The sequence below is a fragment of the Mytilus galloprovincialis genome, chromosome 8, assembly GCF_965363235.1.
Source record: "Mytilus galloprovincialis chromosome 8, xbMytGall1.hap1.1, whole genome shotgun sequence".
In the NCBI taxonomy this organism is placed as follows: Eukaryota; Metazoa; Mollusca; class Bivalvia; order Mytilida; family Mytilidae; genus Mytilus; species Mytilus galloprovincialis.
Window position 1 is genome coordinate 26,081,287 of NC_134845.1, and position 18,150 is coordinate 26,099,436.

Genomic DNA, 18,150 nt, shown 5'->3' on the forward strand with positions numbered 1-18,150 from the left:
GACATATATATATTCTTTATTCCAAAAGCAATACTGCTTATAGGTATCAAGTACAATAAATATTACATTAAATATAATAAGCAACACATTTTACAATAAGGTAATTCATTAATATGCAATTAATACAATTAAAAACAAATGTAGGAGCATGATATTAATTAGCATTATTTAACAATCTTAGTTAAAGTATGATATACACATTCAACGATTACGAATTTTTTCGGCAATACATAAATACTTTCCAAAATTATTAAGTTCTTTTATATTACGAACAGATAACAATTGTATAAGTTTAAATACTGATGGATTTCTCCAATAATAAGGTTTGATATACTTCATACGAATATCTTTGTATCCAATACATTCCAAAATAAAATGATATTCATCTTCAACAGAATCAAACTTTCAAATTACTTGTGTTTTTTTTCGTATTACTCAGTCTTACTTCTTACTTTTAAATTTTTCCACCCATATCGGTCATGCTGTTTGGCAGGCGGAGTCATCGGACACATTCTTTAAGCTATATACCATAATGATCGGAGCCAAGTTTGTTTAAATTTGTCTAAGCAGTTTCAGAGGATAATATTTTGGTAAAAGATTACAAAAATATTACGAAAAATTGGTGAAAATTACTATAAAGGTCTATAACACCTTAAAGGATCGATTAGCAATTTTGGTCTTTTGACTTATTTGTGAATCTTACTTTGCTGAACAGTATTGCTGTTTACAGTTTATCTTTATCTATTACAATATAGTAATAATCAAGATAATTACTCTCTCTCTCTCTCTCTCTCTCTCTCTCTCTCTCTCTCTCTCTCTCTCTCTCTCTCTCTCTCTCTCTCTCTCTCAAACTGAATTAAATTTGACAAAGTAATAGTAAAATGTAAAATACCGATTTGTATAGTCTTTACTGTACACATCCTTGGTAAAATCACCAAAATGCATTTATAGATGAAACTCATTAATCATGGAAATCATTTGGTTATACAAAACAACTTTTAAGAATATAAAGTCTAATGGGTAACAATGCATCACATAACTTTTCTTGTTGTGTCACACAACAAATTTATGAATATGAAAACAGCAACATGTCACTTTCGTATCCGAACTATCCGTGCACTTCCGGCAATGCAAGAGCTGCTCGCCCTTGTTTATTACCATACATTTTGGTGTTGCTTATTCCAGCAACGTTCACAGTGATCACTTTGGAACTTTCATTCGAAGATTTAGCAAAACGGGACCAGAATAATTTTGTTTTTGTTTGTTCTGTCTGCTCATTTTGCAGAATTCTGCCCTTAAATCCATCGTTCGTTTTACATTTGTTCTTTTTTCTGCAAACTATTCCAAATATTATCAGCAATGTGACCACTACAATCACGCTAGAACAACAGACTATAGCTATTGTATATTCCATCACTACTCACTATCTATAATAGAAGAAACAAAGTACGACTATTACATACGAAAATTATAAAAAAATTCTAGTCATACTTTTAGATATTCGATATCAGTCAATATTAAGATATAGCAAATCAGAGCTATGTTTTTTTCACATTATAGATTTTGTTTTTGCCATGGAAATTTCTGTCCTAAGCTTTCTTCGGCTTTAGGTTTGCAAAAGCCGATTGGATATCTTTTTATTCTATATATCAAATGTGCGTTTTATATCTTTATATTTACATTATTAATAGTATACCCATCTTTTGGTTAGAGTGTACCTTGTGTTACGGCCAGAAATCGCCTTTAAATTGTAGCCAACAAAAGACACAAATCAATACTAAAATTTAACAATATTTATTATACAAAAGTTTACAAATATTACTGATAACTTAACTGTCAAAATATGAGTCCACTCTTTTATCTTTATCTGTATCCGGAAATCTTTCGGAATCCAATCTGAATATTATGTTCACTACTAAGGTCACAATCCAGTATGATGTTGTTTGTAGAATAAAAGTGTCAATCCAAAGGCTATGAATATTAATGTCTATCAATATCTAAGTCCAAGTTTAATTATGAGAGTTTAACTTTAGTGTCTGTATATATAGTGTTGTCATGGAAAATTCTAGAACACTCTATAATGGAACATTGTGGAAAATCCTGGAAAGTTACAACGGAAGTTTCTGGAATAACGTAGAAGTTTAAATTACGCATCTTTTATAAGGATCATTCTAGAAAGTTCCAGTGATTCCTAAACTGCACAGTTATAAGATTATTTAGTAAACAACTATCAGGCCATACAACACAAATTAGGCCAACATAAATAAACATAATAGTTACAATATCATAACACCTCCCCCCTTAAAAGAAGTTTTAGTGTAACAAAAACTTATCATGAATAATATGAACAAAAATACATAATATATACAAAGTGATTTAATAAGCTCTAGATAAAGCATCAGCTATTACATTATCTTTACCCTTAATATGTTTTACAATTACATCATATTCCTGTAACAATAAACTCCACCTTGTTTCTCATTTTATGCATGAAGGTGAGAGGATTATGATCAGTATAAACAAGAATAGGATATACAGTGGGATTCAAATATACATCAAAATGTTGAAGTGCTGACAACATTGCAAAACACTCTTTTTCAATAGTTGAATAATTTTTCTGATGTTTATCTAATTTCTTAGAAAAATATGATATAGGTTTTTCAACATTATCATCTGTCTCTTGATATAAAACAGCTCCTATTCCTACATCGCTTGCATCAACGGCAAGTTTAAATTGTTTTTCAAAGTCTGGAGTAATCAGAACTGGACTATTAATTAAAAGTGATTTGCTATTTTCAAAAGCTTTTTGACAATTTTCACTCCAGATAAATTTAGAATCTTTTCGTAAAAGATGAGTCAATGGTTGAACAACAGTAGCAAAATTTGAACAGAATTTCCTGTAAAATCCTATCATGCCTAAATATCTCATAAGTTGTTTTCTATTTGTAGGAGGTGGAAATTTGGAAATAGCTTCCACTTTAGCCATAATAGGTTTTACTTGACCTTGGCCAACTGTATGCCCTAAATAATCAACAGTGGCCTGACAAAATTCACTTTTACCAAGATTAACAGTCAAATTTGAATGTGACAATCTATCAAAAGTATCATACAAATGTGTTAAATGCTGTTCCCAGCTATCACTACATACAATAAGATCATCAATATAAGCATAACAACAGTCTAAATCTTTTATAACATTATTGATCATTCTTTGAAATGTAGCTGGAGCACTTTTCATGCCAAATGGCATTACAGTATATTGAAATAAGCCATCTGGTGTAACAAAAACTGATATTTCACGAGCTCTCTGTGTCAATGGAACTTGCCAATAACCTTTCAATAAATCAAATTTGCTCACAAATTTTGCTTGACCAATATTGTCAATACAATCGTCTATCCTTGGAATCGGATAGGAATCAGATTTTGAGACTGAATTTACTTTTCTGAAATCAGTCACGAAACGAAAAGTTTTATCTGGTTTTGGCACAAGGAGACAAGGAGAGCTCCATTCACTGTTACTCGGCTCAATAATATCATTGTCAAGCATATATTTAATTTCTTTTCTCATAACTTCAAGTTTGAGTGGATTGAGCCTGTAAGGATGTTGCTTAATTGGAGAAGCATCTCCTACATCAACATCATGACAAACAGCAGTGGTTTTGTTTGGCACATCTGGAAAAAGATTTTTAAAAGAAAATACCAAAGTTTTTATTTCTTCTCTACGATCAAAAGACAGATGTGCAAGTTTTGAATCTAAATTTGACAAAATTTCTGAATTTTTCAATCTAACTGTCTCTTCCATAGTTTTACAACTAAAAGTTGGTTCAATTACATCTGGTTTGTCATGATTGTTCTCAAATTTAACCATGCCTAAAGTGGCAACTGGTTTACTATAACATAGTACATTAGTACGCTCAAAATATGGTTTTAACATATTAATATGACACACTCTATTTTGTTTGCGCCGACCTGGAGTTTTTACAATATAATTCAAATCATTAATTTTACTCTCTATTGTATAAGGACCACAATATTTAGCCTGTAAAGGATGTCCAGGGACAGGCAGAAATACAAGTACCTTATCACCAGGCTCAAAAACTCTGTCCCTGGCATCTTTATCATACCATATTTTCATCTTGTTCTGTACATTTTTTAAGTTTTTCTGAGCAATTTGACAAGCAGTATACAATTTTTCTTTAAATCTAGATACATAGTCTAAAAGATTCAAGTCAGTATGTTCAGTAAGCCACTTTTCCTTAATCAATTTTAACGGTCCCCTTACAGTATGGCCAAATACCAACTCAAAGGGACTAAATCCAAGGGATTCTTGAACAGCCTCTCGAACCGCAAAAAGTAGAAAGTGAACTCCATCATCCCAGTCTCTGTCAAATTGAAGACAAAAAGTTCTAATCATGTTCTTCAATGTTTGATGAAAACGTTCTAAGGCACCTTGAGATTCTGGATGATAAGCACTTGATCTGTACTGAGCAATCCCTAACTGGTATACGACTTGCTGAAATAAACCTGACATGAAATTTGATCCCTGGTCGGACTGTATAGACTTAGGAAGTCCTACTAATGTGAAAAATTTGATCAAAGCTTTGACGATAGTAGGTGTCTTGATATTTCTGAGCGGAATAGCTTCAGGAAAGCGGGTAGATGTACACATGATTGTCAATAAATATGCATTTCCAGTCTTGGTCTTTGGTAAAGGTCCAACACAGTCAATTAGAACTCTGCTGAAAGGTTCGTCAAAGGCTGGAATAGGCAGAAGTGGTGCTGGTGGTATTTTCTGGTTAGGTTTACCAACAACCTGGCATATATGACATGATTTGCAGTATTCTGCAACATCGTTTCTAAGTTTAGGCCAGTAAAAATGCTGCAAGATCTTAAGGCAAGTCTTCCTTATACCTAAGTGTCCAGCCAAGGGGGTGTCATGGGCAAGACCAATAATTTCTTGTCTATAAACTTTAGGCACCACCACTTGGTATAGCACTCTCCATTCCTCCTCTGGGGTGGCATCAGGAGGCCTCCACTTCCTCATTAAAATACTGTCCTGATGGTAATAGCATTCGGCCACTTTGTCTGCTTCCTCCTGTGGTTGAGCCCTCTGGCTGAGCTGAAGAACCTCAGGGTCTTTATGTTGTTCTTCGAGTAAATTATTTCGGTCTAATGAATGGCTGTTCACATCTGGCCATGGCATAATAACATTTTTGTTAACACTAGGTGGTTTTATAATAGCCTTTTCTGAGTTACCAGGATCTTCAATATCAGCTATAAAAGTGTCAGAAAGGTCCATGTAATCAAACTGGTCTTCTTGCAAATTCTCATCTTGTTGTTTTCTAGCCATCGCCCTAGTAACAACACAAGCTGGATACAATTCAGCATCATCTTCAGGTGATTTAACATCCACCACTGGTTCACTGGTAACAATTGGTTCAGCAACCACTTTGTTCCTAGCTAGATCATTTCCTAGCAATAATGTAACACCCTCTACAGGGAGATTAGGACGAACACCTACAATAACTGGTCCAGTTATCAAATCTGACTTCAGATAAATACGATGGAGAGGAACATCTATACAACCCAACTCTACACCTTGTAACAAAACGGAGGCACCAACAGAAGTCTTCTCGGACAAAGGCAACACACCTTCTAACAATAAAGACTGAGAAGCTCCAGTGTCCCGTAAAATCTTAATAGGCTGAAGAGTGGTATCATCAACAATAGAAATAAACCCATCAGACATAAAGGGTTTATATTCCTCCATGTAATCACAAAAACTGGACTTAAAAGCCTGACTCGCAGGACATTCCAACGTACTGGTAATATAAGGTGTCGTACAAGCACTGGTCTTCGGCTTATTATCTCGTTCATTCTTCTTCTGGAGTCTAAAACAATCAGCCATCAGGTGACCAATCTTCTTACAATAAGCACAAGTCAGTGACTTCTTCTCAAAAGTATCAAATTTTGGACTAGACATATTATAACTGGACTGACTCTTATTCTGTGGAACAGGCTTACTATCAGTACGCTCAGTGCTTTGATTTTTGTAATTTCCACTGGAAGTATTAACATTTTGACTCTTGAAACTTCTTTTATGTGAAAGAGTATAATTATCTGAAATTACAGCCGCATCATGTATTGACTCAACAGTTTTGTCGTCTAAATGTGTTTTTAATTCTGAATGAACACATTGTTTAAACTCTTCTAATAACATCAATTGTCTTAGTTGATCAAAATTGTTTTTTGTTTTCTTTGAAGTAAGCCATTTATCAAATAGATCTTCTTTTTCCCGAGCAAATTCCACATAGGTTTGCGAATCAAACTTTTTATAAAATCTAAATTTCTGTCTATATGCTTCTGGTACTAGCTCATAGGCTTTCAAAATTTCCTGTTTCACAGTGTCATAATCAGAACTTTTTTCTGATGGAAGTGCGGAATAAATTTCAGCGGCCTTACCCTCAAAAACACTTTGCAGCATCGTAGTCCAATACGGCATTGGCCATTTCAAATTATTAGCAATTTTCTCAAACTGTGGAAAATATTTATCAACTGTTTTTTCACAAAATTTCGGAACCAAACGTATATTTTTTGCTGCATCAAAATAATCTGATTTCGACTGGACTTTAGTGTTGCTTTCTTCTTTGACCATTTCAATTTTCAGTTTTTCCATCTCTAGCCTTTCTCTCATTTCAAGTTCTTTTAATTTAAATTCATCTTCTTTTTCTTTTTTCTCCATTTCTAACCTTTCCTTCATTTCCAGTTCTGCCTGTTTTAATTTAAATTCATCTTCTTTTCTTTTCTCCATCTCCTTCAAATTCATTTCCAGTTCTTTTAGTTTGAGTTCATGTTCTAATTCAAGCTGTTTTAATTTAAAGGCGTCAATATTTTCGACCTTAAGTTCAAGAGCCTCTTCACCTAAAATTTCTGCGTCAACTAATTTGTCTATAACCAAATTTTTTATAATTTGTTTTCTCATAGATACTTTAAAAACTAATTTCAGTTCTTTAGCAAGCAACACTAATTCCTCTTTCTTTAAATTATCAAAACTCTCCAGGTCTGGCGTTTTCAAAAATTTACCAGCATCAAATGCCATTTTGTAGAATTTTGTTGGCTAGTTATAATACAAATACTAAACAAATTTTGAATAAAATATTTTTAAGATCCCAGGACGAGCCCCCAATTTCTGTTACGGCCAGAAATCGCCTTTAAATTGTAGCCAACAAAAGACACAAATCAATACTAAAATTTAACAATATTTATTATACAAAAGTTTACAAGAAGTATTTTACAAATATTACTGATAACTTAACTGTCAAAATATGAGTCCACTCTTTTATCTTTATCTGTATCCGGAAATCTTTCGGAATCCAATCTGAATATTATGTTCACTACTAAGGTCACAATCCAGTATGATGTTGTTTGTAGAATAAAAGTGTCAATCCAAAGGCTATGAATATTAATGTCTATCAATATCTAAGTCCAAGTTTAATTATGAGAGTTTAACTTTAGTGTCTGTATATATAGTGTTGTCATGGAAAATTCTAGAACACTCTATAATGGAACATTGTGGAAAATCCTGGAAAGTTACAACGGAAGTTTCTGGAATAACGTAGAAGTTTAAATTACGCATCTTTTATAAGGATCATTCTAGAAAGTTCCAGTGATTCCTAAACTGCACAGTTATAAGATTATTTAGTAAACAACTATCAGGCCATACAACACAAATTAGGCCAACATAAATAAACATAATAGTTACAATATCATAACACTTGGATATTTAAATCAAAGAATACGTGTTACATTTACCCAAATTTGGAATATTTCACGACAATTTATAGTGATAAAAAGTTGTTCAATATAATCGATTTATACATTCTAAGATTCCATATACATGCATGAGGTTGACATTACAAATTCTGTTCAACAACCAGTCTGAATAAACCATACTATATTGTAGATTTCATTATAAACTTATTAAAACGGTCAAAGGGGAGCAGGATTTGCTAAACTATTGGCTTACTGCCAATGAATAAAGTAAGATGGTAAGGGGTCATACATACTGATATCATTCTCAAATCATTGCACAGTCTGACAGAGAACTATTAGCTAACTGTAAATAAAAGTACCTGTGTTTGTAAAGTTTTAGTTTGTGTTGCTAAGTCTTTTATTCTATGCTATAATTTTTGTACTAATGTGTGTCTTTTCGGGATCATTATAAGCCTATTGAAAAAAGGGGTTCCCACCCAGGATAACGGGGGAGGGATTCCAACATAATGTCGCCATTCAAAAGTATTTATAGGAAACAACGGAGAAATCTAAACCCTGCAACCCCACCTCAATGTTCACCCCTTTGATCCGCTACAGTTGATTGGTTTTCTATTTTTTACATTTGTTTTCGATTTGTGAGTTTGAATATCCGTTTGGCATCTTTTGCCACTTATTTTGCAGTTTAAACACATGTGTTTAAAATAGATATACACTATGAGATATCACACAGCAAGCTTTTTTAAACCAGCATTCAAATAGACCGACTCGTCCTCGAATTGAATACAAAATTCATAATCTAGGATGCATTTGTGTACAGCTGTAAGATTTAAGAATAATTCTTATTAAACTCTTATTAATATATAACGGTCCGCAATTATTTTACCATTCAACAAATGTTCAAACCAAATTAAGTATACACAATGATTCTGTATTAAAAGATTTTGGAAAAAGCATATGCATATCAGACAACATATACATGTATTTCCGTAAACGCAGTGTGCATCCCTGGCTATATAAAATCATATTTAATATACAGATAGTAATCATAAAAACACTTACCATTATTATCAAATATTGTCGTCGTTATGTGATAATGATGTCACAGATTTACACATTATATTGTACCAATGATCTACATGAATAAACTATACATGTTTTTAGTATATATCCGGTTGGCAATACTCTCATTGTCTACATTCCAAAGAAACATCATCAAATATGTATAATCATTGTTACTGATCACTTAATGTATTGATCTTTAAGTGAGCGTTTTATTTAAATTGTCGATTTTACTGATGAACTGTTGAATACGTTACTGTTGGCAAGGAGGGAGGTGCAGAATATTGGAAAACGTATCCATGAAAAATTAGGAAATTATCTTTGAATTTCATCATTATTTGCCAGACAGAGGACCTTATTTGTCACGATTAAAAAATTGTACAAAAAGAGGGACGAAAGATACCAAAGGTGGAGTCAAACTCATAAATCCAAAACAAACTGACAATGCCATGGCTAAAAATGAAAAAGACAAACAGAAAAACAATAGTACACATGACACAACATAGAAAACTAAATAATAAACAACACGAACCCAACCAAAAACTAGGGGTGATCTCAGGTGCTCCGGAAGGGTAAGCAGATCCTGCTCCACATGTGGCACCCGTCGTGTTGCTTATGTGATTACAAATCCGGTAAATAGTCTTATTCGGTAGGTCACATTCATGAAAGGGAAGGGGGTTGTAGTTACGACGTAAGGAACATATCCGATATCATTTGTGAAACGGTTATTCCATAACGGTCAACCAACTCGTGATGGCGTCCGTAAAATTTACGAAGGGATGATTTCAACTTCACCATTTGGAACTCTTGGTTTAATAGCTTCCTTGTGAGCAGCAACCCTCTATCAAGAAAATCATGATAGGAAATGCAAGCACGGGAATATCGTATTAATTGGGAGATATATACCCCGTATGCAGGTGCTGCTGGAATGTTGCTACTTAGAAATGGAAAGTTCACAATTGGAAAGCTGAAATCATCTCTTTTGTCGTAAAGTTTTGTTTTCAACCGACCCTCATTGTCAATTTCTAGATGTAAGTCAAGATATGAAGCCGACTTAACTGTATCTGTAGTATCCTTTATCTCCAATTCGATGGGATAGATGCGTTCCACATAGTCACCAAATTTTGAATTGTTTAGTGAAAGAACGTCATCTATATAGCGGAAAGTAGAGTTAAAGGATATTGCTAACTTCTTATCTTTCTTCCTAAGAATTTCCTGCATGAAGTCAGCCTCATAATAATAAAGAAACAAGTCGGCAAGTAGAGGGGCACAATTTGTTCCCATTGGGATGCCGACAGTCTGTTGAAAAACACGTCCTCCGAACGTTACAAATATGTTGTCAATCAAGAAATCAAGCATCTTGATAATATCGGTTTCAGAGAATTTTTTGTTTGAATCAGAGTGATTCTTTACAAAGTATGATTTATCCCTCCCTAAGACAAGATACTTGTTTCTACGTTGGCCATTCTTTTTTATGAAGCAAAGTAATACCAACTCTTTCAATTTGTCTTTTAGTTTGGAATGTGGAATACTTGTGTACAGAGTAGAAAAGTCAAATGTTTTAATACTGTTACAAGATGAAAGAGAGTTAGATTGTATGTACTCTAAAAGATCTTTGGAATTTTTAGGTATCCACATCTGATTCACGCCACCTTTAGAATAGGCAGTTTCACAATACTTTGAAGCCCGTCTTTGATTGCTGATAAAATAGATGTTAATAATTTAGAAAGAGGTTTCGTGGAGCACTTGGAAGACCCAGCAATATACCGTTGTTTGTAAGGACACTTATGTAGTTTAGGTATCCAATACAGTGATGGAAGATCCAGTTCTTCATCTTTGGTTGAAATACCAAAGGAACAAAGAACAGACCTATGATTATCCAGGATTTCCTCTTTGGTAAGTGTCGTGAGGGTATATGTTTCTAAGTGAATTGTCTATACCTAAAAAATTAGGACGTCATTTATTTTGAGGGGGTTTTGCTTGCATTAGGATGACAATATTAAAAGTGAAAATGGTAAATACAAAAAGTTCAGAATGCTTAGGCTCTATCGCAACCATTACCATGCTTCTTTTTTTTTTGGTAAATTCATTGCAGAGTAAAAGCTTTGAAGGAAGTATATTTTGAATGAAGCGCTTTCAATAGTTATAATTATATTTTTTCGCTATGATCATGAAAACACGATTTTTTCAAGTTTTGCTTTAATTTACCTTTGCACTTTATTAAGGAAACGTGTGTCATCATGTATGTTTCAATTCATGCAATTCATCTTGAAATGAAGAATGACGCTATATTGCTCAAAATAGCGAACGATGATGAAACGTTCTTCTAATGTAAATTGTAATAGGAATTAACCAACGAACATAAAAGACCAATAAAAGGCCAACTGCATGCAGGTTTAGTAACGGTACATTGATACATGCATTAGCTATGAGGTAAATGGCCATTACAAGAACATCGGGTTTTACTAGCCATAAGCAACACGAAGTGTTCCAATTATTGAAGAGGATCTACTGAAACACTCCCCATATTCTCTGTTCAATGAGTGTGTTCAAATTTCGGAATCTTAAAGGGGTCTGTGGTTGATTTTTTGTTTTGGCCATGGCTTTGTTAATTTACTAATAATATGTCAATGCCATAGAGTAACTAAAAATAATCTTCTCCCTTTGTGAAGAATTAAATGTTACCTTTAAGTATTTGACTATATTGACGTACTTAATAAGACTGCAACAAAACGACATAACTCTAGAAAAGTTGTGTTTCGGACTCAAAAGAGACATATTATCATGTAGAAGAGTCTCTTTTGATTGTTTTTTTTTTATCAACTAACGAGTTATTTAAAAAAATATTTATTGTTTTCATTTATCATGATCAGCTCCCATTATTTTTTTTATATAACCGTAAAACAAGTCTATTTAGTAAGGCTTTTAATCTAGAATTATGATATATTTATTAACGACAAATGAATGGAAAACAAGTAAACAATTTTAACCGTTCTAACATATGGAGGGATTTGCATGCAGTATCATAAATTAACGTCAGTTTTTGTTTTGTTCTTGTTTGTTTGTTTGTTTGGTTGTATGTTTTTCTTAAGTATTTAGTTTCGCTTTTATTATATACCTTTGATTTTCGTCATTAGTATTTTTTTTTAAATAAATGCTTCTGCTACATATGTACATGGACTGTTTCGTTTAAATTTCAGTTTCGTATTAGTGAAAATCTTCGATTAACTTTTCAATAATATATAATATTTCCCTATAGCAAATATATAGTCGTTAAACTGCTAGGAAACAATATCAAATATGTATTAGAATCTACAAACTATATATTTCACGAGAGAAGATATAATGATTTAAAAAATTGACGACTCTCTTTGGGATAGTAACAAATGACAGACTATAATTATTGGTACATTTTATGCTTCGATTGACATACAAATGTACTTATCTTGATGTAATAATTATGCTTGGCATTGGTAACAATACCATGAGCCGCACTGAAGGAATAACAAAAAAGTACGTACACATGTACTTACAAAAATGTACACACAATGACCAATTAGAAAAAAATATCAGATCATTTTCATCGTAGAACACGGATGGAAATTATTTTTATTTACAGAATACTTATGCAGATGCAGATTCAATATTCTATAACGTCCATGCATTGTTGTAAAATTTATTGCTGGTCGAAGGAAAATCAGCTGTTGTAACTCGTGTTGGCTTTGTAAAATATTCGAGAGGATAAACTTTTTTTTTTAAATTTTGAAACACAATCAAGAACAAAAACAAAGAAACTGTTTTACTGCCCAATTCTAACTGCATGACATAAACAATAAATACCTATCTCTTGAAAAACGTTTCCTTTGAAAGACTGACTAATTATACCACATGACTATGCGTTCAAAAATCGTCCAATTGATAAAATGTGGTTTCATCTTAAGGTTAATCAGTGCTAAATTGAAAATTAGGAAAATAATATTAAACATTTCCCCGTAAGTATTTTTTTAGTAGTCAATATGTCCTTTGTAAATTTTAAACTCTCATGATATGCGACTTTCCTTATTTGTAACTCTTATCTAAATTATTTACCAAAATATATTTCCTTTATATAGTTTTCTTTACCAAAAGGTTATATACCGGTTAAATTACCAAGGGAGAAAGTATGACAAGGCAAGTTTTGTTTTGCTTTTAAATATGAATTCCTAAATGGAAGTATTATGAATATAAAAAAAAACCAACACCATGTATATATACATTTGTACATGTACATGACAGTATGTTCATAATACATAAGTCGGTCACATGTTTACATTTTTGAGATGTGTCTTACGTGTTATGGATATTTCATATCTTTTAAATATAGGTTTTGCAGTATTTCGTGAATTATACTATAGCCTCTGTTAAAAATCCGGAAAATGTCCTCACGAGACGAAGTCGAGCGAGGCTGCAAAGGGTTTCAAGTCAACAAAACACTAGGATATATTTTACGATACACCGAAAAATTATCCAAAATATATAAACTAAAAACTTAGGAGGGCAATCAAAACCGGAACGTATGAGATCCCTTATTATTTACTTTTTAATTTATTCTCACGTTTTTTGTTGAATGAAGAGACATTTTAATATTATGTTACAACGATACGTCATACAGTGAACGGCAAGCCTTCAACTATGCACAGTTTCTTTTGTTTACAGAATTGTTATTTTACCTTTCAATACTTTGGTGATATGATTCGTTTCCGTGCATACTCATTGTTAATTACTTGTAGATAGATTCTATAAAATATAAACTTAATGATGCTCTTTTATCTTAAAATCCAATTGTTACAGTTTCAGTCGTGATCTTGGTAATACAGGACTTTTCAATTGTGACATGTGAAACATACATAATAGAAAATAGAAGAAAAAAACTATACAAGCGACATTAGAATGAATCGACATATATATGTAATACGTGAAGGATATGATTGATACACAAGGGATTTAAAGTTGTCTCTCTTCATACAAAAATTTGGATTATATACAGGTGAATTTCATCTTTATTGTATTATTATTAAACATAACGAATATACCCGTAGATATCGTTCTTTGTTCAAATTAAAACCTTATTAGTATTGCTGCTAATATCACTCTCACCTGATGAATGCATAAAATCTTATACGGGAAAGAAATGGTATAATTCTATCGTCTATTTACGTATCTTGAAGGTCCCTTGCGTGAATCAACATGCCACTGTAACGAGTGAAACAACAGTTCTTGAATTGAAGAAAAAATCTTCAAATTAATTTCAACCAAAAATTCACTAAGACATAACTTACCTGCATTACATGTTGTACCTTCAAACATTGAAGCACATGTGCATGTATATAACGAGTAAATGTAAACTATATGTACCACTGTTTAAGCAGGGATTGAGGAGGCATGGATCTGAAATATTGAATACTAATTAAATTAATTTGGATTCTTTTTTTGGATTCGAGCGTCAATGATGAGGCTTTTGTAGACAAAACGAGCGTCTGTCGCAAATACACAATTCCAATCCTGGTATATATGGTGAGTTATTTTGGTAAATCTACATATAGATTAAATTGCTATTAATGTTGTTTGTAAGATGTATTTGAATGTTTGTTTGTATTGTTTCAAGTCAGCTGTGTTGTATATCCATAATGTATGTTTACATAGTTTTGTATGGAACATGCCTTATGTTAATGACTATTATACTACACAGTGGTATAGGTGGTCACGTCATTGTTTGCAGTGGCCACAAAATTATATGTAATTCATAATACCCGGCAAAAACAACGAAACAATTATTAGAGTTATGCATCTTTGGCAATAGGATTGTCAACTTCATCAGAAAAAATAAGATCTACAAATTGGAGAGATGGTTGTTTTTTTATATCAGCTGCAGGGTACCAATTTTCGCAATATTGCATCTGTAGGTAAAACTCAGATTGACGTCTGCCGGTTACCTTATCGACGTCAAATTTCTGAAATCAACGTTTAATCTGACATCTCAGTATCATTCTCAAATCAAGGTCTAATATATTTACCCTCTGATTGACGTACACTGTTTTGCCTTGAATCAAACATAAACTCTAACCCCGAGTCTACTCTTTTGTTTTCTATAAAGTTGTTATGCCATAACCTGTCATCTGACTTCAATAAGAGAAATTAGTTCTATTGTTTAAAATTCAATGGCATTGTTCTTTTTCTATATCAAACGACTCTCCATTGAATCTATATCAACCTTACACTTTATTTAAGGGCATCAGCTGTCAAGTGTATGACCACCGATTTGAATGAAGTTCTCATATATGATTTGGATCACATTTGGTAAACTTACAAAAGTCTTAATTAAACAATGGAATATTCATGAACTCGATTATATGTATAAGCATGTTGTGTGTGCTTAATCTAGACGCAATCTTACTAACCGTAGAGATGACCTCCGATATAATGCCGACGAAGATATGATACGATATAATCATAAACATCTATGCGAATAGATAGCAAACACGTGCAATTGAATATTTTAATTCATGTTCGATTATATATTATAAAATATAAACATGTCCATCGTCTTTTTTAACCTATAGAAATGTAGAATAACACAAATAATTCAAAAAAGTATTAGTAGCTACAGTAATACCAGTTAGTTCATGATAAGGTTTGATGGTTCATAAATAAATGAATAACCAAACTTAGACTTACATAATCGTTGCAACAACCCTGTCCTATTGTCACGATAGTTATATCAAAGATTTAGACTTATTATCGAATTTAACTTGTCATGACTAGTACAACACGGTGAACATGATCGGCGTATCTTTCTGGAACACCAGTATCGTCCAGGTTCACAGTGTGGTTCGTGTTGCTAGATCAATTAACAGTCTCCGGGACACGTTTGCAATTCCGCTGAGTGCAAAAGTTGTCACCTTAATTTTTGGAGTTAAGTCAAAACGAAGTTGATAATTTGGTTGGTATTGGTTACCTGATATTTGTCCTTAAATGTTTTGGCTCTAGCACTACTGTTGAAAAAAGTTATGCCCCTTTTTCAACAATTTCCTCAGAGGAAAAGTAGTTTTCCTCACGGGAAATCAAATTTCCCTAAAGGAAAAAGATTTTTCCTCAAAGGAAATTGTTTTTCCCTCAAGGGAAAAACATTTCCCATAGGGAATTTGCTGCATAAATATTTCCTTTGAGGAAATTCTATTTCCTTAGCGGATATTCTATTTCCCTTGAGGAAAAATCTTTTTCCTTTAGGGAAATATGATTTCCCTTGAGGAAAAATACTTTTCCTCTGAGGAAATTGTTGAAAAAGGGGCATAACTTTTTCAACAGTGGTGCTAGAGTCAACACATTTGAGGTCAAATATCAGGGAACCAATACCAACCAAGTTATCAACTTCATTTTGACTTAACTCCAAAAATTAAGGTGACAACTTTTGCACTCAGCGGAATTGCAAACTTTTCCCGGAAACTGTTAATTGTTGTCATTGAAGTGTTTTGTAGAAATGGTACAGAGTTGCAGTGTCATAATGTTCGATATGAAGTTCAACGGGTCCGGACTTGGAGTTCGACGACAATGTTTTATTAATGTTATCATACCCATAATCAATTGTCTGAGGAAGAAAAAACACGAATATTTTCTAATATGTGCTTACAATATATACGCAATATTCCTTCTACAGCTGATCACTTGATTGAACAAAACATAATCAATGTTTCTCTTTCAAATGTCAAAATCTTACAAATTGGTAGGTTACAGTCTGAAATAATACATTCCAAATTTTAATCTTCTGTGAAACATTGTTGCAATTTGAACCACATAATCAATGCAAATATTGTATCAACTAGCTGTAATGCTGACCAGGATTTGATTCTTTCTGAAACTCAGTATTGATAAAGTATAAATAAACGAGAAGGGAACCGTTTACCTAGACAATTTAAAAGAAACATGAATATGAATTCAAGATTAGATTTTCGTCCTTGAGTTTAAAAAACCATAAAATGAAATACAGAATTATTATGCAATATATGTAATTAAAATTTTATTATTGTAAAAATAGCTCTCTGAACATTCAGAAAAAAGCAGGGTTTCTGTAGGTTAATAAATCACAAGGTCGCTTCAGTATTCATCTCAGATAAACCTTGGGGGTCATGCAAAAATAACTGGTGTTTTCATTTAAAACAGATAATATTCTGTTCTTAGATAACATTCTGGAACAGATTTTGAATAAAACTGATTTCTAGTTTTATTCCGAAGATAGCACAAAAAAAAAAACTTTTATAATTTTAGAAAACCATAAATATGTTAATAAAATGGTTTTAGAACAAATAATGTTGAACCCTAACCGTTGGTTATTTTCTACGTATGCTACCAATATGAACATCAAATATAGCTGTCACTCTTGAACATATCTAAAGAAATAAACGGCTTTGCGAGGGATATATGAAATAAACCAGAAAACACATAGTGGGGCACAAACAATGTATACAATCAGTGTAGAAAACACAGTAAAACATTCAAAATATACTTACACTATTACTATCTAGATTTGATCCGTTTCCACGAGACGAGACGCGCGTCTGGCGTACTGAATTATAATCCTGGTACCTTTGATAACTATCCACACTGGTTTGATACTATATAAGAACCGCAAACAGTATCCATCGTCAAATGTCAATTTTAATGCATGTAACATCGTTTGTAACGTTCATTTCGTTTAGATAACGCCAGCAACGTGTATGGCATCAAATCTGAATAAATGCTTTAAAAACGTACACGCCTGCGCAGACGACATAGCCGGATTTTAAATGTATGATTTTACGTTGTTTTCTGTCAGTTTCATTAAAATGGAGATAACAACATTGAATTTTTAGATTCAACGGCACTAATTGTTGTTTTGATGGTGGCAAATACCGGTTTACTGGCACCGAAATTAATTGGCGACCACAACATAACCAAGTTATGCCATCGGAGCTTAAGATACAATACAGTTATCTCATAGTTGAAATATAATGAGATATAACTGATTTGTATTTATATAAAGAAATATCAGTAGAAGGATATGTGAATATAGTGAAATATGAATATATTGCTACATGAATATAGTGATATATGAAAATAATGAATATGGATATACAGAAATACGGATATAACGAAACACATATACAATGAAATATAGCAAATTTAACAATTATGAATGGGGAACTTAATAACAAAAACATAGAATATAGAAATATTAAACACTGAATATTCACGTAGTAAATAGTATAGCAAAATCATAAATATAACACAAAATTTGCTTTCTAT

General features: G+C 32.5%; 1 long non-coding RNA gene across 1 annotated transcript; it reads right to left on the bottom strand.

Moving 5' to 3' along the window:
- LOC143085419 (uncharacterized) lies at positions 1 to 11,995 on the bottom strand. The gene is made up of 2 exons (XR_012981333.1): positions 8,833 to 11,995; positions 1 to 1,427 (listed from the first exon to the last, which is right to left on the bottom strand). It is a non-coding gene; the product is annotated as an uncharacterized LOC143085419 (long non-coding RNA).
- Between the last annotated feature and the right edge of the window lie 6,155 nt (positions 11,996 to 18,150).